Below are 23,848 nucleotides of genomic sequence, written 5' to 3' on the forward strand. Positions count from 1 at the left end.
ACAACAACAAGAGCCAGAAAGCCCACCAAAGCGGAAAAAAAAACGTAAGACAAAAATCCAATTTGGAACAACTACAGTTTTAAGACAATTAAGCCTTTCCCCCCCACAGTAATATTGTGTGTTGATCAAGGGTGATGGACCAGAACACATTCCATTTATCCTTGCCTCCCTAGTCACAGGACAAAAGGACAATTGTAGCACCTCTGTTTGGGATTGCCAGCTTTCCTGAATTGCCCTGGAGTCTTCAGATAATTAAAGATTATTCTCCAGGACACTACTGCAAACAACATGGGAGTGAAAAATCATGGTAGTCATGAAAAAGATAGTGTGTATTATCAATGTTTTATTAGTTATAAAATATTGTAGAAATATTAAAAGGCTGTTTAACTGTGTGGGAGTTGTGAGGTGATCTGATGGAATCTCCAGGAATAAATCCAGAGTTGGCAATCTTATCGCTGTGTAAGATTTGATAAAAATGTTTGCTTTCTTCTGGTTATGCAGGCAACACTGGCAAAGGTTAATGGGTTATCCCTTGCTGCCCAGCAAATATATTGATGGAAAATAATGCGAACGTCAAGAATAGAAATCAAGCATAAATGTGCATATAAGTCACCATGTAGAGATAGTAAATAGCTTTGAAATAACAGCCACTAAGTGCATAATTATTGAATCTTTTGACTTTCAAAGTATTTGTTTGGCTACTAAATGTAAGGAGTAACTCAACAGGCTACTAAAAAATGTAAAGTCCTAGCTCTGCCTGGAATCGTATGTTTGTATTGTATTGTGCAATTGTTAACCTTTGTTTCCTTTCGCAGGAACAATTGTTAAAAATTTAACAGACCAGGAGATGGGAAAATATCTTGTATGCACTGGGCCCAATCTTAGATCTAAGCTTCCACCTCCAAAACCATCACCAGTGAAAAAAAGTAAGTTTGAAAGACTTGAAAGAAATTGCTCAAACTCCTTTGACCACTCCCTGTTGTGTCCCTATACAACGTGCTGAAGTGAAACTGTTGACTGGCTCCCATGATGATTAGAGTGGAAGTGTACTTACTTGAACTGGCAACCCACAATGAGAAAATTCAAATCTCAGCATGGCAAGTGGTGAATTAGTTTTACATTGTAACTCCGGAAGAGCAGCAGAAATAGTTGCACCTGTGTACTCAACCCATACTGTGGCCACCAGCACATGCACAGTTGTTCCTGATGCTAGTGGTAGAATGGAATTTTTCACCTGCAAGGTATGCTCCCCCTGCTGTTGCAGCACAAATGAATGCATCCCCTGCTAAATTGTAAGCCAGAAGCAGCAAAAAAAAACAGGAACATAGGAAGTAGGAGCAGGAGTAAGCCATTCGACCCATTGAGCCTGCTCAGACATTCGGACAGATCATGGCTGATCTTTTATCCCTTATCCCATTTTTTTCTTACTATTCCCAAATCCCTTGATGTCATTTGTATCCAGGAACCTATTAATCTCTGTCTTGAACATGCTCAATGATTGAGCTTTCACAGCCCTCTGGGGTAGGGAATTCTAAAGAATCACCACCCTCTGAGTGACGAAATTCTTCCTTGCTGTAATGTTGTTTGGTGTCTCATAAATGTTTGAACATAAACGTTAACATAAACGGCAAAACATAACTGCATACATATCTTCAAGGTATAGCCTTATTTAGGTACTAGCTTCATGCCTACTTCCCTCAGGCCCTCTCTGCACTACTCTGTCACCTGTTTATTATCACGTGTCTCTCTACATCAAACCATGGGCAGTACTGCTCTTCAGTCCCATATTAACCCTTGCTATGCTGAATACCCTTTTACTGCACCTTCCCGCAAGTCTTTGTGCAACATATTAACAGCACAATCTTTCTTTATGTGCTACTCCTTCTCCAGGCCCCCCATCAAGCTTCTGACTTTATAAATTCAGATGGCCTGGAGGCTTTATGACTCTTTCAGATCTTCCCATTTGGAGGAGTAGTAGTCTCAGTTGCTCCTGGCTGACTTTGCTGATTCAGAATTGGAATTGTAGTACTTAGTGGGTGGAATCGTCCCAGGTTTCCACCAAGTGTGGTAGAAGACAGAAAAGAGAACATTTTAGATAAAAGCAAAATACTGTGGATGCTGAAGACAATGGTTCCATAGTCATCATTAGACTTTTAATTCCAGATTTTTATTGAATTCAAATTCCATCATCTGCCATGGTGGGATTTGAACCCGGGTCCCCAGAGCATTACCCCAGGTCTCTGGATTACTAGTCCAGCAACAACACCATTACCTCCCCTTTGGGAAACATGCAACGGTCTACTTGAAAAATAATTCAAAAAGAACTCTGGTTATGATCAGACGAGGAGGGGATAAAGAAATTCACTTTGCCTCTCTCCTTTCCGTAACAGATATCAGATAACTTTTCTTTATTCACAGCCATGTGCTCACTCTGTGCAGGTTGAGTACTGTATCAGCATTTTCAAAAAGCACTATTTTTAAGCCTTTTGGCTGATTCTCAGCCTCTTTACTCTGCGCTAAACTCTTTGGCTCATGCACTGCATTGTATTGGCATGGTCGGCGACCATCTTGCATTTTGCTTGGTTATGGTCTCCCTTGCCCTTTGGGTGCTTTATTGGGGTTGTCCTCTACCTTCTGTTATGATCTATGTTCTCCACAACTTGAGTTTATACTAGCTGTCAAAGGCTTTTAATATCTAACCAAATGTGGTTGAGGATTCATCTATATCTTATGTTATGATTACATTGTCAGCAAATTCACCAAATAAGTACAATAATGTATTAACTCCCCCTGGTTTCCTACTTAATCCTGATGTGCTCCTGTAATTTAAAAATGTCCTTCTGCATGTTGCCCAGTTTTGTGGCTGTTTTGGCCCTTGCGTGAGCTCAAATTGATCTGGCAGTTTTAATTTACTATCCATGGCTGTTTTTAAGAAGAGGGGAATACAGCTTTCATTCATTTTTTAGCAAAATGGTGCCACAGGAACCATTCCCTTCTCCCTTCTTCCCACGCTTGTTGCGTTTCGGCATGCAGTGATCACAGACCCGATTCTTCAAACTAATCAGTTATGCAGGAAATCTTCAAAGCAAGTCGATTGGGCCAGGTACTTGGTTTGTTAAGCTAAAAACTTGATAGGAAGAAAATTTTTTAGCTCTTGCTGCTGTTTTAATTTTTTTTCTCATTCCTTCAAGTTCAGCCGCCACATAGTTTGGGGTCACCTCCAGACCCAGCTGTAGCATCCTTTCAGCTGCATTTGTTAAATAATCAATATGCTTTGCCTCATTAATGCCCTGATTATTTTTCAAAGGTAAGTTTACCCTCTTCCTGAATTTTGATCACCACCCTTTTTGATGTCACCCTTTTGACTCTGCGTTCGATCAAGTCTGGCAATACTATTCTTCCTGAATTTTGCTCACCCTTTTTGTGATCTGACTGGGTCCTTTGACTTTACGTTCAATCAGGTTTGGCAATGGTACGCCATGTTTTCTGGTGGAGTTCTTTACCTGCACAGTTGATTTTTCTTCTGCCTTCAGCCTCCACATCTGCAATGGAGCTTCTTTTTAGCTGATCTCCAGCTGTGTCTTCAAATTAGGTGCACTTTGCTCAGGTCAGGCTGAAGTTTCTTTATTGTTTCATGCCTTGAGAGCCTGAATTCCTTCTCCAGTTTCTTTGAGGTTATGAGTTCGTTCCTTAGCTGCCTTGAGATTTTGGGATCCATTCCATCACTGCCACCATGTAAAGTTGTTTGGTGTCTCACTAAGAGGTCTGGTAGCTTGTGTGGTTGAACATAAACTGTTTATTTGTAAAATATAACTATATATATTTTCTAAGGTACTGCCTTATCCAGGTACTAGTTCCATGCCTACTTCTCTCAAACCCTCTCTGCACCACTCTATGTCTACTGTCATGTGTCTCTCTACATCATGTTGTGGATGATACTGTGCTCCACTCCCACATTAGCCCTTGCTATGGCAAACACCCATTATACTACATCCCTCATCTCAATCTTAAATGGCCTCCCCCTTATTCTGAAACTGTATCCCCTGGTTTTAGACCCACCATCAACAACCTAACTACATCTACCCTGTCAAGCCCTGTAAGAATTTTGTAAGTTTCATTGAGATCACCTCTCATTCTTCAAAACTCTAGAGAATACAAGTCCAGTCTCCTCAATCTCTCCTTATACCGCAATCCTGCCATCTCAGGGATTAGCCTGGTGAACCTCAGTTGCACTTACTTATGCTAAGTATATCCTTTCTCTGGTAAGGAGACTGAAGCTGTACACAGTACTCCAGGTTTGGTCTCACCAAGGCTCTATAAAGTTGCAGCAAGACATCTTTTCTTCTGTACTCAAATCCCCTTGCAATGCAAGCCAACATACCTTCCTATTGCTTGCCACACCTGCCTGTTAGCTTTTATTGACTCATGAACAAGGACAGCCAGGTCCCTTTGGATAACACATCCCAACCTCTCACCATTTAGGAAATACTCTGTCTTACTATTTTTTTCTACTGCAGTGGACAACTTCACACTTATTCATATTACAATCCATCTGCCATGTTCTTGCCCACTCACATAGCCTGTCCAAATCCCCTTGAAGCCTCCTTGCATGTTCCTCATAACTCACGTTCCCACCTAGTTTTGTGACATCAGCAAGTTTGGAAATATTACCGAAAACAAAAATGCTGGAAAAACTCAGCAGGTCTGACATCATCTGTGGAGAGAGAGAGAGACAGAGATAACATTTCGAGATTGTGATCTGAAGAAGAGTCATACGGATTCAAAACATTATCTCTGTCTCTCTCTCCACAGGTGCTGAGTTTTTCCAGCATTTTTGTTTTCGGTTCAGATTTCCAGCATCCACAGAATTTTGCCTTTATTTTGGAAATATTACATTTGGCCCCCACATCCAAATCATTTATATGGATTGTGAACAGCTGTGGACCTAGCACTAATCCTTGTGGCACCCCATTAGTCACAGTCTGCCATCCTGAGAACGACCCGTTTATTCCTACTCTGTTTTCTGTCTGTTAACCAATTCACAATCCATGCCGGAATATTACTCTCAATCCCATGTGCTCTAATTTTGTTTACTAACCTCTTGTATGGGACCTTATCAAAAGCTTGAAAATTCAAACACACCACATCTACTGGTTCTCCTTTATCTATGCTATAAGTAGCGCCCTCATAAAACTCCAACAGGTTTGTTAAACATGATGTCCCTTTCATAAATCCATTTTGATTCTGCCCAATCATATCATTATTTTCTAAGTTTGTAGAATATTTTTGTGACAATTTCTTGGAGCAATATATTGTGGAACTGACTAGGGATAAAGCTATCTTAGATCTGGTATTGTGTAATGAAGCAGGGTTAATTAGTAATGTCATAGTAAAAGATCCACTGGAAAATAGTGACCATAATCCATTGAATTCTATGTTAAGTTTCCAAGTATTCCAATCACAAATGAGAATTTAAAATTAAACAAAGCCAATTACATTAGTATGAGGGGAGAACTGGCTAAGGGTAATTGGGTAAATAAACTAAAAAGTACGGAGGTAAATGAATAGTAGGAAACATTTAAAGAAACAATTCAAAATCTTCAACAAAAATACATTCCATTGATAAACAAAAACTCAACGAGAAAGACCCATCCGTGGTTCACTCAGGAAATTAAGGGTAGTATAGGTTAAATGAAGAGACTTACAATGTTGCAAAAAACAGTATCAATTCTGAGGGTTGGGAGTGTTTTAGAAGCCAGCAGAGGGCCGCCAAAGAGTTGATAAAAAGGGAAAAAATATAATGTGAGAGTAAACTAGCCAGAAACATAAAAACAGATTGTAAGAGCTTTTATACGTATATAAAGAGGAAGATAGTAGCTAAAGTAAATGTTGGACCTTTAGAAACAGAGACAGGAGAAACTATCATGGGAAATGAGGAAATAGCAGAGGCATTGAACAAATATTTTGAGCAGAATTTTCCCATCCTGCCCGCCGTGGGTTTTGTGGCAGGCGAAAGCGGATAATTTAGCGGCAGGCAAAAAGTCAGAAACCTGCCAGTGTAAACGTAGTTTGCAATTCTGCCAATGGCGGGTTACTGGCGGTCAGTTATCCCGCTGCCTAATGGCATGAACACTATTTGCATTCATTACCATCTCATGAATGCTCATTAAAACAGCTGCTCGCCGGAATCTCATGGCACCTTCCAATCTTGCGCCACGCCAGCAAGAAATTCCATTGCCCTGAAACCTGTTTGAAAAGGGAGTGGTGTGCGCACATCGGACCTCAGTGACTTTGAGGTGAGTGCAACATATATAGCCTACCTACCAAAGTGCTGTGCTGGCCTTGTTGCAATGAGCACCAGACTGCTGGGGCTGTAGGGTTGGTCTGCTGATGCTCTTTGCCTTCGTTGTCCAGCAGGACACCACTGTGCTGCTGTACTCATGCTGGCCTCCACTTTCAGACTCTGACCAGTATGGCAGCTGGGGATGGGGACTGCAGGGGTGTTCTGCTCTGGTGGCTGACACCATTGTCCACAAAGACACCACAGTGCAGTGGTATTCATGCAGAACTCCACTTTCGGGAGCAAGTATTTTGACCAGTGGGGGAGCGGGTGCTGATGGAATGTTGGGGGGAGAAGGGTGGTGATGATGAACACAAGGGGAGCAATGGGGAAGGAAGGCTGTGCAAGGGGTGTGAGGGGGGAAGGGTGAACACAAGCGGGGAAGGGAGTGGAGGATTGGGAACAATAGAAGCTAGAATGGGGGGTGGAAGCTGGTGCCCGTCAAGGGTACATGAAACGCTGACAAGCAAGTTGAAGAAAGGGATAACACGTGTATAAATAGGAGAGGTTGCACGGAGGCTCTGGAATAGCAAAGGAGGGTGTTGTTAGTGTGGCACAAGAGGGATGGGCCACATGGAGACTCAGAAGTGGCAGGATTTTGGGAGGGAGTACTCAGTCATCAGGGCAATGGGGAACACTGTGAAAGTCAAAGTCCTTGGCCTGGGCTTGCAGTCAGGAGTCACAGAGTACAGACATTCCTGTAGCAATGTGGAAAGGAGTCAGAGAGTACAAGCAGTCAAGAGCCTATGTGGACCTCATAGTCAGAAGTCAGAGATTGCAAAGAGTCGTGGAGTGCAATGGGCATGTCACAGGAGGAATCATTGGGAGCACGGCGTATTCCAGCTGCAGGCAGAGGCAAGGACTGGGTGCTCCAGAGGAAAAAAAGTACAGGTTGGTGTGCGGGGTTGTCTCACAGTTACTGACCTTAGGCTTGGCTGTCTCTGTACCTCTGTACTGGGCTGCTGATGGAATAGTGAAGGTAACTGGAGATGCTGCAGCCTATAGATTGGAAACACATAATAAAGGGGGGGAGAGTATGTGAAGGTCTCCGGGGGCAGGGGTGAGGGGGGGTGGTGGGGGGGTGGGGTCACCTCGGTAAGTCTCCAGGTAGACTGGGTAGAGGTCCACATGGGCCGTGGGCACATCACAAGTGATGGGCTCAGGCAGGAGGGTAGGAACCACAACTATGCGATTGGGAGAAGCTGGAGAACATCAGGAGGGAGCTCTACCTTCACATCGTGAGGTTCCAGGTATATGACAGGCACACGGAAGTGAAAGAGGGAGCGTCGAAGCTCATTTACAAGTCGTAATGAAGAACCACCATCAGTTATGTTGCAGTAATAAATCAAAAGTACCAGCGAATCTGATCAGGAGGGGTCTGAGGCAGTGTGGGAGGAGTGCACTGCTAAGCTGAGGGGCCATTTCTGGGGCTGCCCTCTAATTTGTTGGTGCCACAAGAATGAACAGGAGCCTGCTTAGAGAGAAAGGAGGGAGACCTCCTTGGGAAGAAAGCCACTGAAAGCCAATGCCTTCATTAGCACTATAACAGAGGTACTCATAACTCAGTGTCTTAACAGCATAGGCGTTGCATCTCAAGAGTAACACATAGAAATGAAAAATTTGGGAATGCAGGCAACAGTGAAGGAGGCACAGCTGTATGATATATGACATTCCATCAATGAAGGCCAGTCACATGTTCACCAGAACTGCCATTCATAACGGCCCAAAGGGCATCTACTCATTGACCATGAGCAACTGATTGGTAATCGCCAATGTCATATCAGAGTTTGGAGCACTGAGCTAGGTTGGGTCATGCATCTCACTTATGCCTTATCATCCCACGCAGGGCTCCAGATGTTACATATCTGGAATGGCATCTTGGTCACCTCGATGTGTGTGCTAGTGTCTCAGGGACAAGGCTGCATTAGTCACCATGTAAGTAGGGCAGAAAAACTATAGACCCTTACAGTTGTCATAGGTTTCATAGTCTGAGCTTCACTCTCATTAATGTCTCCAATATTTCATTTCAGAGGGAAGGCAAAAGCAGAGATACATCCAGGGCTCGATGTTGCCTTTGTCAGGGTCCTAATGCAACGGAGGAGGCAAAGGAGGGAGAGGTGATGCCGAGCGCAGCTCCAGCAGGAGGCCCCACCTAAGGGACATGATCAAAGGGAGCCAGAGCATGAACAGGAAGGTCAGGAGGAGAGACCCAGACAATGGAGGTGAATCGCCAAATGTAGAAGAGTCTCCTATTTACAAATGCATGGGGGACAATGCTGCACACGCCTGCGCTTGTCCTGAGCTCTGGTAGATCACATCTACCACATTCTTCGTGAAGACTTAACGCCCTGTGGAGTGGGAGGCTATCCCCTGCCAGTGGCTTTAATGGTGACTGCCACATTCAATTTCTTTGCCTGTAGGTCGTTCCAGGGACCCACAAGAGACCTGTGTGGCGTCTCTCAGTCCGCAACACATAGATGCATAAAGGATGTCACAGATGCCCTTTACAGTAAGGCGCATCAGTAGGTGAGGTTTGCTCTGCATGAAGATAGTAAGGCTGCAAGATACACTGCCTTCGCCGCCAGCTCAGGCTTTCCAAGAGTGCAGGGTGCAATAGACTTCACCCATTTGGATATATTGGCTCCATGGCAGCAGGCCCTAATGTTTGTAAACCGGAAGGGCTAACATTCCATCAGTATACAACTGGTGTGTGATCATTGGAAGCACATAATGCATGTTTGTACTAGGTACCCTGGGAGTTCCCATGACTCCTACACCCTGAGTCACTCCCAGATGCATGAGATTTTCAAGGGGCCTGAACATCTGCAGGGATGGCTGCATGGGGTTAAGGGGTACCCACTGAAACACTGGCTGATGACATCGGTGTGTCGCCCTCCGAGTCATTCCACACCCTCCCTTATAGAGCAAACCATAGGGCTTCTGAAGATGCGCTTCAGATGCTTGGACCTCTCAGGTGGCTCATTTCAATATTCTTCCGATAGGGTTTCATGCATCATCGCTCTGTGTTGTGCCCTTCACAATCAGGCAATGCAAAGAGGTGATCCCTTGCCAGAGGGAAAAATGGAGAAGGATGAGAGCATATTAGAGGATGAAAATCCAGATGTCCAGAAACCTCAGGAGGGTGCTGAGGTACGGTATGAATGCAACAACGCTTTGGAGGAAGCAAGACGTGGGAATCATGCCCATGACACTTAACTTTACTTTTCCTGGAGCCTTTCAGCAATTTAAGTGAGGGCAAATGGCCACATTTCTCCTAGCCCTCAATGCCATTCCCTTTCATCTCAGGGGATGTCCGATCACTCACTGTGAGAATGAGTCCTGCATTCACACTTGCACAGTCTGGCCTCATGAATCGCGCAGGCCATGATCTCTGCATTGGTCCGTGGTGCCCCGTGAATGTGCTCATTCTGGGAACTGAGAGCCCAGTGAGGAACGAGAGCGATGCGAGAGATGACTTGAAGCTTTCTCTGCCATATAATGATGCAAACTCTTCTGCCACTGAGATGAGGACATGGCTAGGGATCTCCTCTTCCTCTGCATATCTTGTCTTCTGTCACTACACTGAGGAGACATAAATGCTGCTAGAATATCAATGCTGATGAGCTGCCCTTCCTCAAAGGTGTTCCAAGGGTTAGAAGTGCAAACATCACATGCTTCAAATAAAGATTTAAACACATCTCCCTGATACCACACAAGGGTGGGGAGACTAGTTCAAGTGAGGTTGGCATCACATGAATGTTAATCTCATAGTGGGACACTGTCACTGAGTGGGAGGCTAAAGCTTGACAAAAGAGGATTCCAATGTACAAAATCACAATGCCTTCAGTTGACCAAGACATTCATTCACATGCCATCAAACATATTCACAAAAGTGCAATTTTTTACAGTGGTAGCACACCTGTGACCCAAAAGTGACAATAAATTTCTTAACTTTCCTAACCCTACTGCTACATCTTACGGCAGTCACGACATCCACAGCAGAGGTGGAGGCAGCCAGCTGACTTCTACGTCCTGATATCTGTGATGACCTTGGTGGATGTTCTCTAGTGGCCCAAGGCCTGGAGGTCTCCTGTTCAGGGACAGATGCACTCTTGTCAGTCTAAGCATCTGGAGCGGATGGGGTCACAGGGAGAGGGGACTGTGAGTGGCTGCACACCCTTGGATTGTCCTGAGAGGAGGCCACCGGGGTGTCCAGCTGATGCTCAATCCCCCCTGTGGGCGCCTGAGAGCCCCGCCCTGATTCCTTGAAATGGTGTACCTGAAGGGAGGTCGAGGTGCCTCGCCTCCCTGTCACCTATAACATGATGGTGCCCACCAGGGTGTGTGGCCATGGAGTCCAGGGCCAAGCGCAAATCCAGCAAAACCTGCCGTTCCAAGGTCTCCATGGTGGCTGCCAACCTTTCCACGGTGACCTCAAGGTGCTTGCATGCTGCAGCAATGACGTCAGACAGAACATGGACAGACTCCATCATTCTTTCTGGTCTGCTGAATGACTGTTGAATCTCTGGCTGATAGTCCGCCGCCTATTGTTGCATCTCCAGCATTGAGTTGGCAGCCACTTCCGGAGGGTCATCACCTGACTTGGACTGAACAGGTGCCTGATCTCCAGTAGCCCTCTTAGTGCTGGAGACCTGGGCTGCCCCTGCCCCTGACTGCTATGGGGACATGTCAGCGAGGTGTTCGCCAGAAAGTGACCCCAAGCCTAATCTAAAGCTGTGCCCCAATGAGGTATGCATCTCTGCGATAGTGGAGGGTGCAGGTGAGCTCAGTGATGGTTCTTTGAGTACTTCCTCTTCGGACATGATCTGGGGGCTCGGACTTATGGTGGGCAGCCTTGTGTGCCTTGATCTGCTTCTGCCTAGAAGATTTAGAATACAGTGTTACAATGTGGCAAAGATTAGTGGTAAGCCAGAGGATTGGGAAAGTTTTAAAAACCAACAGAAGATGACCAAAAAATAAAGAGGGAGAAAATAAACTTTGAGGATAAACTAGCAAGTAATATAAAAACGGACAGTAAGCTTCTTTATATATATAAAAAGGAAGAGAGGGGCCAAAGCCAATATAGGCCCCTTAGAGAATGAGGCTGGAGAAATAATAATGGGGAACCAGGAAATGGCAGTGGAGTTGAATAAATACTTTTCATCAGTCTTCACAGTAGAGTACACTAATAGCATTCCAAAAACACTAAATAATCAAGGGGCAAAAGTGGGGTAGGAAATAACTATCACGAAAGAAAAAGTACTAGGGAAACTAATGAGGCTAACGGCTGATAAGTCCCCTGGACCTGATGGGTTGCATCCTAGGATACTAAAAAAAAAGTAGCTGCAGAGATAGTGGATGCACTGGTAGTAATCTTCCAAGAATCCTTACATTCTGGATAAGTCCCAGAGGATTGGAAAACTGCCAATGTATCATCCTTATTCAGAAAGGGAGGGAGTCAAAAAACAGGTAACTGTAGGTCAGTTAGCTTAACATCCATTATTGAGAAAATGTTGGAATCTATTATAAAGGATGTAATAGAGCATTTAGAAATACATAATCAAGCAGAGTCAGCATAGCTTCGTGAAGGGGAAATCATACCTGACAAATTTATTAGCATTCTTTGAGGAGGTAACAAGCAAGATAGGTAAAGGGGAACCAGTAGATGTAATATATTTGGATTTCCAAAAGGCATTTGATAAGGTACCACACATAAGGCTACTTAATAAGATAAGAGCCCATGATGTTGGGGGTAACGCATTAGCATGGATAGAGGATTGGCTAACTAATAAAGGACAGGGAGTTAGGATAAGGTAGACATTTTCAGGATGGCAACCTGTAACTAGTGGAGCGCCACAGGGATCAGTGCTGGGGCCACATTTATTTACAATACATATTAATGACTTGGGTGAAGGAAATGAATGTATTATCACCAAGTTTGTGGATGACACAAAAACAGGTGGGAAGGCAAGTGGTGAGGATGACACAAAGAGCCTATAGGTTAAGTGAGTGGGCAAAACTTGGCAGATGGAATATAATGTGGGAAAATGTGAAGTTATGCACTTTGGAAGGAAGAATAGAGGAGCTGAATGTTATTAAATGGAGAAAGACTGCAGAACGCTACAGCACAGAGGGCTTTAGGGGTCCTTGTGCATGAATCCCAAAAAGCACGCATACAAGTTCAGCAGGTAATGGGGAAGGCAACTGGAATGTTGGCCTTTATTTCAAGGGAATGGAGTATAAAAATAGGGAAGCCTTGCTAAATCTATACAAGGCACTAGTTAGACCATACCTAGAATACTGTGAACAGTTTTGGCACCCTTATCTGAGGAAAGATGTACTGGCATTGGAGGCAGTCCAGAGAAGGTTCACTAAATTGATCCTGGGTATGGAGGGATTTTATTATGAGGAGAGGTAGAGTGGGTTGGGCCTTTACTCATTGGAGTTTAGAAGAATGAGAAGTGACCTTATTGAAAAACATAAGATTCTTAGGGGGCTTGACAGGGTAGATGCTGAGAGGCTGTTTCCCCTTGTGGGAGAGTCTCGTACCTGAGGGCACAATCTCAAAGTAAGGGGGCACCCATTTAAGACAGGGGTGAGGAGGAATTTCTTTTCTCAGAGGGTAGTGAATCTGTGGAATTCTTTACCGCAGCGGGCTGTAAATGTTGGGTTGTTAAGTATATTCAAGGCTGAGAAAGACAGATTTTTAATCAGTAAGGGAATCAAGGGTTGTGGGGAAAAGGCAGGAAAGTGGAGTTGAGGTTTGCTGATCAGCCATGATCTCATTGAATGGTGGAGCAGTCTCGATGGGCTGAATGGCCTACTTCTGCTCCTATGTCTTATGGTCTTTGATGAGCGTGAGCAATATAAGACTGCACATGACTCACTGTGATTGTCAGAATGTGATGAAGTGATGGAGTTGTGATCTGTCCTAGGTTGCTGGGAGATGCCAAGCTCCCCTTCCTCACAGAAGCGATCCCTGTCCTCCCCAGCCAGCTTCCTCGAATTCAGTGAGAGCTATGATGTCGGCCATCCCTCCCTGGCCTACGCTCTTTCCCTTCTGTTGTGTGCCAGCTTGCCCTGGATGAGGATGAAGGAAAGGCATGTGATGAGAATGGATAGAGCAGAGGTTGGGTGAATTGCATGTCCCCTGTGTGTGGTGAGGCATCACCAGAAGAGCCAGAGGATTAAGTGTGAGCAGCATGATAGATGGGATGGTGGTGATGTGAAAATCTCGGTGAGAGAATGAGTGTTGATGTGTGTCTCCAACTAATGGTTGTGTGATATCCCTGAAGAGAGCAGCCGTTTGAGTGCATGATGCCATGATGAGAGTTTGATATTGGAGGGAGTTGAAGGATGACTTACCCTGGTGGAGTGGATGAGATCATTTATCCTCTTCCTGCACTGGATGGCATTTCGGGTGCGGTTGCCAGCCACACTGACCTGCTCTGTGACAGCTTGCCAGGCTGGAGAGGTGAGGCAGGTGTGCTTCCTGGACCTATTCCTGGGATACAGGACATGCCTGTGTGCCCGCATTCCTCTGATCAAGGCCTCGAGGATCTGGTGGGTGAAGCGGGCTGCTGCCTTCTTCTTGAGGCTTACAGCCTTCTCCTTATGAGTGGAAGACATATGTAATGGTCTCCTGGGGACAGGTGGGCTGGAGAGACTGAGATCTATGTATTCGACTGGCTTTTAAAAATGGCACCCAGACCTTCAACCCCGCCAGTTGATGGCAGGCGGACAAATCAGTTCCCGATCCGCCAGGTGATTCGGTCTGACACTCACCTGCACATAACTAATTAGCTTCCATGCACAGAATTGGGCGCAAGATCCTGCCACTCTGAGCAGCAGGCTGGGCACAACCGAAACCACCCGCCACCGCACTTAGTCTCATAAATGGAAAATTCTGCCCTTTGTGTCTGTCTTCACAGCAGAAGACACAATTTTCATACCAGAAATAGACAGTACCCAATGGGCTAAAAAGAGTGTGGAAATTAAGGAAATTGATAGCAATAGAGAAGAAGTATTGGAGATAATTGAAGGATTAAAACCCAACAAATCCCCAAGACCTGATAGCATACACCTAAGGGTTCTGAAAGAGAGAGCTATGATTTTCCAAAATTCCTTAGGCCAGTATTTCGTGCCCTCTGGAGTTGGGCCTGTTTGGTGTCATGAGTGGACTATTAATTTTGGCATTTATTTCGAGAGGACTAGAATATAAAAGCAGGGATATGCTGCTGAGGCTTTATAAGGCTCTGGTCAGGCCACATTTAGAATATTGTGAGCAATTTTGGGTCCCATATCTCAGGAAGGATGTGCTGGCCCTGGAGAGGGGCCAGAGGAGGTTCACGAGAATGATCCCAGGAATGAAAGGCTTAACATATGAGGAACGTTTGAGGACTCTGGGTCTATACTTGATGGAGTTTAGAAGGATGAGGGGGGATCTGATTGAAACTTACAGAATACTGAAAGGCCTGGATAGAGTGGATGTGGGGAAGATGTTTCCATTAGTAGGAGAGACTAGGACCCGAGCGCACAGCCTCAGAGTAAAGGGAAGACCTTTCAGAACAGAGATGAGGAGAAACTTCTTTAGCCAGAGAGTGGTGAATCTATGGAATTCATTGCCACAGAAGGCTGTGGAGGCCAGGTCATTGAGTGTATTTAAGACGGAGATAGATAGGTTCTTGATTGGTAAGGGGATCAAAGGTTACGGGGAAAAGGTGGGAGAATGGGGTTGAGAAACTTATCAGCCATGATTGAATGGCGGAGCAGACACGATGGGCCGAATGGCCTAATTTCTGTTCCTATGTCTTATGGTCTTATAATATGGTGAGAATGCCAAAAATTGGTTTCACAATGTTGTGAAACCAATTTGCAATCATCCGCTCTGCCCGCCGATGGAGGGCCGTATTCCCCGCCATTGGACTTCGGGAACCTTATTGAAATACATCAATATGTCATCATAAGGCCATCCTGCTGGACTCATCCCCCCCGACTGGATCGTCATCCATGTCAGCGGAAAAACATGCCAGCGCAGAACACCTCTTGACAAGTGTGATGAGCGGAAGTCTGGACTTACCTCCACAGCCTTGCTCACATTGCAGACAACTGAGGAGCAGAAAATGCTGAAGCCTGACAGCAACAGAATACTGTCCTTGGCATGCTGGGGGGATTCTCATGGACATGGCTCTGCTGCTAAGCAGCTCACGGAAATTGGATAGCCACCGTTGATGTTCACAATGCATGATGGTGGAAGGGGTGGGAGAGAAAGGTCTAGGATCGACTGGGAGAGGAATGGTGTCGCAGAGGTGAGGTTGGGAGGGGAAATGAAGGTGTTGGCAGGTGAGGTTGGGAGGGGTGAATGAAGGTGATGGGGAGGGTGAGGTTGGGAGGGGGAGGGAGTATAGGGAAAGAGGGGGTAACGGGAGGAGATGGCAACTGGGGAAGTAGGCGTAAGGTGGGTGGAAGGTGTAAGGGAAGGAGTTTGGAGGGGGGAAGGAGTGCGGAGAGGGGAAGGAGTCCAGGGAGAGGAAGGAGTGTGGAGAAGGGTGAAATTCCAGGGGATGGGTGGAGTGCAGAGAGGGGAGGGAGTAAGGGTGGAGGAAGGAGTGAGGAAGGGGGAGCGAATAAGGGTGGAGGAAGGTGTGAGGATGGAGGATGGAGTCAGAAAGAGGGAAGAAGTAAAGCTGCAGGAAAAAGTGAGACTGAAGAAGAGGTAAAGCTGGAGGAAGGAGTCAGGAGGGTGAAGAACTAAGCGTGGTGGAAGAAGGGTGTCTGGGGGAGTCAGGAAGGGGGAGGGACTAAGCAGGGGGTGGAGTCTGTGGGCGTGGAAGGACTAAGGGGTGAAGGGCTTTGGGGGGGAAGGAGTCCGGAGGGGGGGGATGTCCAGGTGAACATGTGAGGCAGGGGTCTGATGGGTTCACGATTGCCTCCTGGGGAGCGAACTGAGAGTGGACGTGGTATGAGGGAATAGTGAGAATGACCCATTGAGTGGGGTGGTAGGGTGGGAGAGTGATGGTTCGACAGCAGCTGTAGAAGGGATGGCGAGGGTGGTTGGTAGGGACTTGGAGGCAGACACATACCCTGGGGGTGAGAAGGAGGTGGTCGGGCGGTGAATGTGCATGAAGGTGGGATTTTTGAGAAGGAAGGGAATATACACGTTCACCTGGACACCCCTGAAAGAAAAGGGTTGTGCCTAGTAAGTAACGGAGGGAAGATGGAAGACTTTGCTGGGGAGGTGTGGGGGAGGGGGGTGGGGGGGCGCGGAGGGAGGGGGTGGTGGTTGCGGTGGGGTTCTGCTGTGATGGGGGAGAGGAAATGGGTGACAGGGGGGAGGGGAAAAGATGGGGGAGTGCACGAAAACCCAAATCCAAACCATGCTGTCCAAATCAAAAGTGAAACAAGAGTCGTGGTGGGGGAGATCAGGTGCTGCATGGGAGTGTGATCATTGGGTGGGCGGAGATGCAGTTCAACTCAGATGGACAACTAAAAGTGAACTCCAGCAGGCAGCATTCGAAATGCTCAGGTCATTAAGGTGAGTGTGACACGTGAAGGATCCGCATGCCTGTGAGAACGCTTGCATGAGACTTCAAAAGGCCCTGCCACACACACACACACACATATACACATACACATACACACACTTCTCCCTCTAGAATCACCCATTGGCCAGCTGTTCCCTCTGTGGTGATAAAGGATGAGGTTGGGGGGCTCACGAGCAAAGAGGACTTGAAGGGAAAAGACAGCCTCTGAGATTTCTGAGTGGATGACCCAGGGGTGTGCAGTTGCCACTCTTCCTCCCTTCGTGTTCCTGGGGGCCCCAGCCTGACTCCTTGAGGGGAAGGAGCACCTGGAGGGACATTGATGTGCCTTGTTTCCTTCACGCATTGCCACTGCAGGAACTCACTCATGGCTCCTGTGATGGAGCGCAGGTCTGCATACATCTCTGCATTCTGCTGGACCAGGGTCTCAATGGCGCCTGCCATCCTCCCCATGGAGACCTCCATACAGGCACATGTGGGCACCAATTCATCAAGAGCAGGCGGATGCACTCCTGCAACTTGCGTGTCACTCTGCTGAGGGCTTCCAACAGCTCTGCGTGATGTTCCCACGCCTTCTGCTGACTCTCCAGTATGAGTTGGAAGGCCAAATCCAGAGGGTCATCATCTGACTTGGACCTCACAGATGCCTGATCTCCACCAGTCCTCTGAGTGCTGGGGAGCTCGGCGAAACCTGCCTGCTCCTGCTGCAGGCATGTGTCCATGTGGTGACCACCAGATTATGAACTCAAGCCTGCTCTAGATCTAGGTCCCACCGAGGTGTGTGTCTCTGTGCTGGTGCATGGTGTGGGTAAGCGCTGTGATGGGTCTTCCAGGCTGCTTACTTCCATCTCTTCAATGAAGTAGGTATCCTCTTTGCTGAAGTGAGGACCTGGATGGAGCTGAGGGAATGGCTGGCTGAGGGTGTTGGCTGCTTGGCAGAGCTCCCTGTTAACCAAAATAGAGATAAGTAGTGCATGTCAGCAAAGTCAAACGCAGGAGAGAGAGCGCTCACTTTCGCGTTGAGAGGGATGATGTGGTGCAGGATCCTTACAAGGGTGTTTGCCGCCGACCTCACAGTCACTGCAGGTAGAGTCCACATCCTCACCAGTCAGTGTGATGGCACGCTCCTCAAAGTAAGTGAGGGGCCTGATGTGGGCCACTCCACCTACAGTCCGGGACCTCTCCCTGCTGATGTGAGCAGGCTTCTCCTGTGTGGAAACAGATGGAGGGAGTGTGAGCAGGACATATGGCACTGCATGGAATGTTTGTGTGTTGAGCGGAGCCAAGGACAGGATGAGGACTCAAGCCCGAGAGGATATGAGCCTGATTGAGATGTGAGGATGTGTGTGAGAGGTAGGGTGATGTCACTTGAGGTGTGAGATCCCTGTTGATGTGTGATGGGTTTGTGAGTGCGAGAGTTGAGAGTGATGAGAAGAGTGAGTTACCTTGGTGTAACAGATGAGATCATTCATCCTGTTTTGGCACTGGGTGGTTGTCCTCTTTTGCAGGGGATTGGCTCTGATCACCACTTTCTCCATCTCCCAGCTGGATTAGTGAGGTTGCTGCCTGTCCTGCGGCCAGAGCGGGGGTAGAGGACTTCATGGCGAGCCTCCACGGCGTCCAAAAGGCACATGAGGGATGCGTTATCGAACCTTGTGGTTGCAGTTTTTTGCCTTTCGAGGCCATCCTGTCTTATTTGCAGCAGTTGTGGGCTGGAAGCACTAAGAAGTGTGCACGTGGCTGGACTTTAAATATGACGCCCGGCGTGATGAAGTGGCGAGGTGATGGTGTGCCAGGCGAATGAGAGCCTGCCTGCCATGGAAACAGCGTGTTTCCCAGGAATGCACAATTAATGTGGTGGGTTTGCGACGATATGGCATGAAAAGCCGCTGTTGCGGCTGGCGGGTAAACTGACGTTTTATCTGCCCGCTACTGCACTTGGTTCAAATCTGGGATGATTCCGCCTTTAGATTTGGGAACGGTCCAATTAGATTGGAAGTTGCAAAATGTTAGACCAATTTTCAAGAAAGGAGGGAGAGAGATAACAATGAACAGTTAGCCTAACGTCAGTTGATGGATTAATGTTGGAAGCCTCAACAATGCACTTAGAAAAGCATAGTATGATTAGAACAATTCAACATGGGTTTACTAATTTATTAGAAGTACAGCAAGTAATTAGGAAAGCTAATAGAACATTATAGTTTATTGCAAGGGGAATTGAATACAAAAGTAGGGAGGTTATTCTTCAGGTTGTACAGAATACTGGTGAGACCACATCTAGAGTGCTGTGTACAATATTGGCCTCCTTATTTAAGGAAAGATGTAAATGCATTAGAAGCAGTTCAGAGATTTTCTAAACTAATACCAGGAATGGGCAGGTTATCTTATGAGGAAAGGTTGGACAGGCTAGGCTTGTCTCAGCTGGAGTTTAGAAGAGTAAGAGACGATTTGATTGAAACGTGAGATCTTGAGGCATCTTGATAGGGTCGATGTGGCGAGGATGTTTTCTGTTGTGGGAGAATCTAGAACTTGGGTCACTGTTTAAAAATAAGGGGTTGCCCATTTAAGACAGAGATGAGAAGAATTTTTTTCTCAGAGGGTAGTGAGCATTTGGAACTCCCTCAAAAGGCAGTGGAAACAGAGTCTTTGAATGTTTCAAGGTAGAGCTAGATAGATTCTTGATAAACAAGGGGTGAAAAGTTACTGAGGCAGCTGGGAGATTTCAGTCAGATCAGAATGGCAGAGCAGGCTTGAAGGGCCAAGTGGCCTACTCCTTCAATCCTAGTTCGTATGCTCGCATGACACAAAAATTGGCCACAATGTTGATAACGAGGAGGATAGCTGTAGACTGCAGGGAGAAAACAATGGACTGGTCAGGTGGGCAGAAAAGTGGCAAATGGGATTCAATTCAGAGAAGTATGAGGTGATGCATTTGGGGAGGCCAACAAGGCAAGGGAATATACAATAAATGGTAGGATACTGAGAGATATAGAGGAATTGAGGGACCTTTGAGTAAATATCCACAGGTCCCTAAAGGTAGCAGGACAGATTGATAAGGTGTTTAAGAAGGCATATGGAATTCTTTCATTTATTAGCCGACAGTTAGGATATAAGAGCAGGGAGGTTTTGCTGGAACTATACAATATCTTAATTAAGCCGCAACTTGAGTACTGTGTGCAGTTCTGATCACATTACATAAAGGATGTAATTGCATTAGAGAGGGTACAGAGGAGATTTATGAAGATGTTGGATCTGCACACATCCACCCTCTGCGATAAAGAATTCCACAGATTCACTAGCCTCTGAGAGAAGAAATTCCTCTTCATCTCTGTCTTAAGAATGATGCTGAACATTGTGCAATCATCAGTGAACATCCCCACTTCTGACCTTATGGTGGAGGGAGGGTCTTTGATGATACAGCTGAAGATGGTTGGGCCTTGGACACTACTCTGAGGAACTCCTGCAGTGTTTTCCTGGGACTGAGATGAATGACCTGCAAGACCCTGATGCAACCCAAACTGAGTGCCACTGAGCAGGTTGTTTCTGAGTGAACGTGGCTTGATTGTACTGTCGACGACCCTTCCTTCACTTTGCTGATAATCGAGAGTAGACTGATGGGGCGGTATTTGGCCGAGTAGATGGCAGTGTTGTAGCTTTATTGGAACAGCTTGGCTATGGGCGTGACTAATTCTGGAGCACAAGAATTCAATACTATTGCCAGAATATTGTCAGGCCCAAAAGCATTGGTAGTTTCCAGTGCCTTCAGCCGTTTCTTGATTTATGTGGAGTGAATCAAATTGGCTGAAGAATGGCATCAGTGATGCTGGCAACTCAGAAGGAGGCCAAGATAAATCATACAATCATCACTTCCAGCTGAAGATGGCTGCAAATCCTTCAGCCTACTCTTTTGCACTGATGCACTGGGCTCCCTCATTGAAGATGGGAATATTTATGGAGCCTCCTCCTCTAGTGAGTTGTGTAATTAATTTATTCTTTCATGGAATACTGTGGACTCGAATTGGTGCTTTGCTCACCAGGTGGTGACCCCAAGCATGCTCTCGATCTGGGTCCCACCGAGGTGTGTGTCTCTGCGCTGGTGGAGGGTGCGGGTGAATGCAGTGATATCTCTACATCTAATGGGTCCTAAGGATCCTCATCCGAGGTGGCCTGGGGTCTGGGGCTGATGGCTTGTCTGGTGGTGTGCCTCCTCTTTTCTAGCTGGCACCTGTAATAGAGAGAAGAGACAATTAGTGATTGGCTGGATAATCACCTACATTAAATAGCACTCTCAGTTTTGGCGGATGGGCGAAGAGTAGTGGCTGGGTCTTCACTGGCTTGTTCAGGGATGCCTATCTCACCTTCAGTGCAGGCCGGCTCCTGTCCTCGCCAGCCAGCTCTGCCACCTGCTCCTCATAGTGGGTGAGTGGCTTGAGCTCTGGCATCCACTCTCCGGCCTATGACCTCTCCCTGTTGTTGTGGGTGATCTTTTCCTACATAAAGATAGATGCCAAAACAAATGATAAGCATGCCTGCCTTCTGTGCGTGCTGAATGGACTATGTAATGGCTCAGGAAACGACTTGTGCAGATGTCACAAGATCTACACCACATGACTGCAGCTATTCAAAAAGGCAGCTCACCACCACCTTCTCAAGGGCAACTAGGGATGGGCAATAACTGCTAGCCCAGCCAGTGAAGCCCACATCCCGTGAATGAATTAAAAAAAAGGTGGCGTGTCTGTGAGAGAATTAGTGGTGATATCCCTTTGTGCTGGTAGTTTGTGAGATCAAACTGTGGACCGTAACCCTGCAAATGCCTGATAGCCTTATGAAAGTTTGAGTAGACACTGAGGATAAAGTTGACTTACCTTGGCAGAACGGATGAGATTATTCATCCTTTTCCTGCACTGGATTGCAACCCTCTTCTGAAGAGCATTGGTGCTGACCACACTGGTAGCCTTATCCCAAGCCTCAGAAGTGAGTTTGGTGAATCTCTGGCTTCCATGAAAGGGAAAAGTATCTCCCGTTGGCCCTCGACTGCCTGGAGGAATGCCACCAGTGCCTTGTTGCTAAACTTTGGGTCACTTGGCTTCTTTCTTCTCTAGGCCGTCCTGGTGCTTCCCACGACAAGTCCTGGGCTGCAGAGAGTGAATGTGCGCGTGGGTGCTATTTAAATATGGCGCCCAGAAGTATGAGCCGATGATGCAACGGTGGGGTGGACAAATCCCAGCCCACCCTCCCACGAGATATGACATAGATGCACGCTCTTCTTCCTTTTTGTTTGCTTGCCTGGCGTGGTGGTTTCAGCCCACTTGTTGAGCACAGACGCTAAACTCCAAGCACCCATTGAAGCGGATGGACCATGACAGGTTAGCACTTTATTAATTGGGGGCTGTCTGACCTTGTGGGCAGTAGGTGACAAGTGGGACACTAAATAAGTACTTAAAAATAGAAGGATATTCTAATATAGTTAGATCAAATAGTGTTGGAGGAGGCTCATGTGGAGCATAAACATCGTCACAGTTAAGCTGAAAGCCTAGTTAACTGCTGTAAATTCTAAGGAATATCACTGCTTTCATTGATGGCTTGCTGATCAATACTTATTATAGTAGATTCTTTTATTGCATTTTTAGTTTTGAACTAAGTGTGTTTCACCTCTTCTTTTATTAACAGAAACAGAAATGCTCTACGACCCTTTTCCTATGGCCCGGACACCCCCACCACCTAAACCATGGCCATTGGAAGTGTTGGACACTCCACCAATGTATAAGACTCTGCCGGAGGGACTGCCAACCCCAATGCAGCCTACTAGTAAGTTCCAAAACTGCAGAATTTATTTGCTGGTAGGAATACTTTCCAAATTATAGTGATTAGAGAGGTGACTGTAGTAATTATGGTTTTGTTTAATGCTGTACTGTACCTTTAAGAATAGTCCTGTGATGTAAGATCACATAATCCGTATAAACCAATGTGTGAATAGCATGGGCTACCTCTACAGCAGTGTAAAGTCAGTGTGAAGATAGAGTTGGACTTGAAAACACACATTTAGTTGCTGCTGAGTATATTGTAAATAAACTTAATGTTTCCACTTAAGAAGTTGTCTGCTGATCCACTCTATCACAAATAGTACAATTCGGCCACCCTACAACAGTGACCTAGTGAGTAACTGATGTTTGTGAACATGATACCAAGCAAAACAGGAAATTATCCTCCCCCCCCACCCCCCCCACCCTCCACCAACAAGAACACATAAACACAAGAAATAGGAGCAAGAGTAGATTCTACAGCCCTTTGGGCCTGCTCTGCCATTCAATATGATCATGCCTGCTCTTGAGCTTCAACTCCACTTTCCTGCAATGTGAGACCAAAAATCTGTATCTATCCTAGTCTTAAATGAATTCAAAGATGGAACCTCTGGGGTAGAGAATTCCAAAAATTAACACACTTTTAAGTGAAGTAATTTCTCCTAATCTTGGTCCTAAATGATTGGTCCCTTATTCTGAGACTGTGTCCCTGTGGCTTAGATTCATTGATTAGTATCTTCCCTATCAAGTCCTTCAGAATCTTGTATGTTTCAATAGATCGCATCTCATTCCACTAAACTCCAGAGAACATGGGCCCAATTTACTCACTATCTCATATTTGGACAAGCTCTTCATGCCAGGGATCAATTTGCATGAGAGCACAGGAGATATGAGCAGGAGTAGGCCATTTGGCCCATCGATCCTGCTTCACCATTCAAATAGATCATGGCTGATCATCTACCTCTTACACCATTTTTCCCCACTATCCCCATATCCCTTGATATCATTAATATCCAGAAATGTGTTAATTTCTGTCTTAAACATGCGCAATGATTGAGCTTCCATAGCCCTCTGGGGTAGAGAATTCCAAAGATCCACCACCCTCTGCGTGAAGAACTGCCTCCTCATCTCAGTCTTAAATGGCCTATCCCTTATTCTGAGACTGC

At 46.2% G+C, this 23,848-nt stretch overlaps 1 long non-coding RNA gene across 1 annotated transcript; it reads left to right on the forward strand.

Moving 5' to 3' along the window:
- LOC144672592 (uncharacterized) lies at nt 1-22,636 on the forward strand. The gene is made up of 3 exons (XR_013574119.1): nt 1-44; nt 816-926; nt 22,552-22,636. It is a non-coding gene; the product is annotated as an uncharacterized LOC144672592 (long non-coding RNA).
- The last annotated feature ends 1,212 nt before the right edge of the window (nt 22,637-23,848 follow it).

The sequence above is a fragment of the Cetorhinus maximus genome, chromosome 3, assembly GCF_964194155.1.
Source record: "Cetorhinus maximus chromosome 3, sCetMax3.hap1.1, whole genome shotgun sequence".
NCBI lineage: Eukaryota > Metazoa > Chordata > Chondrichthyes > Lamniformes > Cetorhinidae > Cetorhinus > Cetorhinus maximus.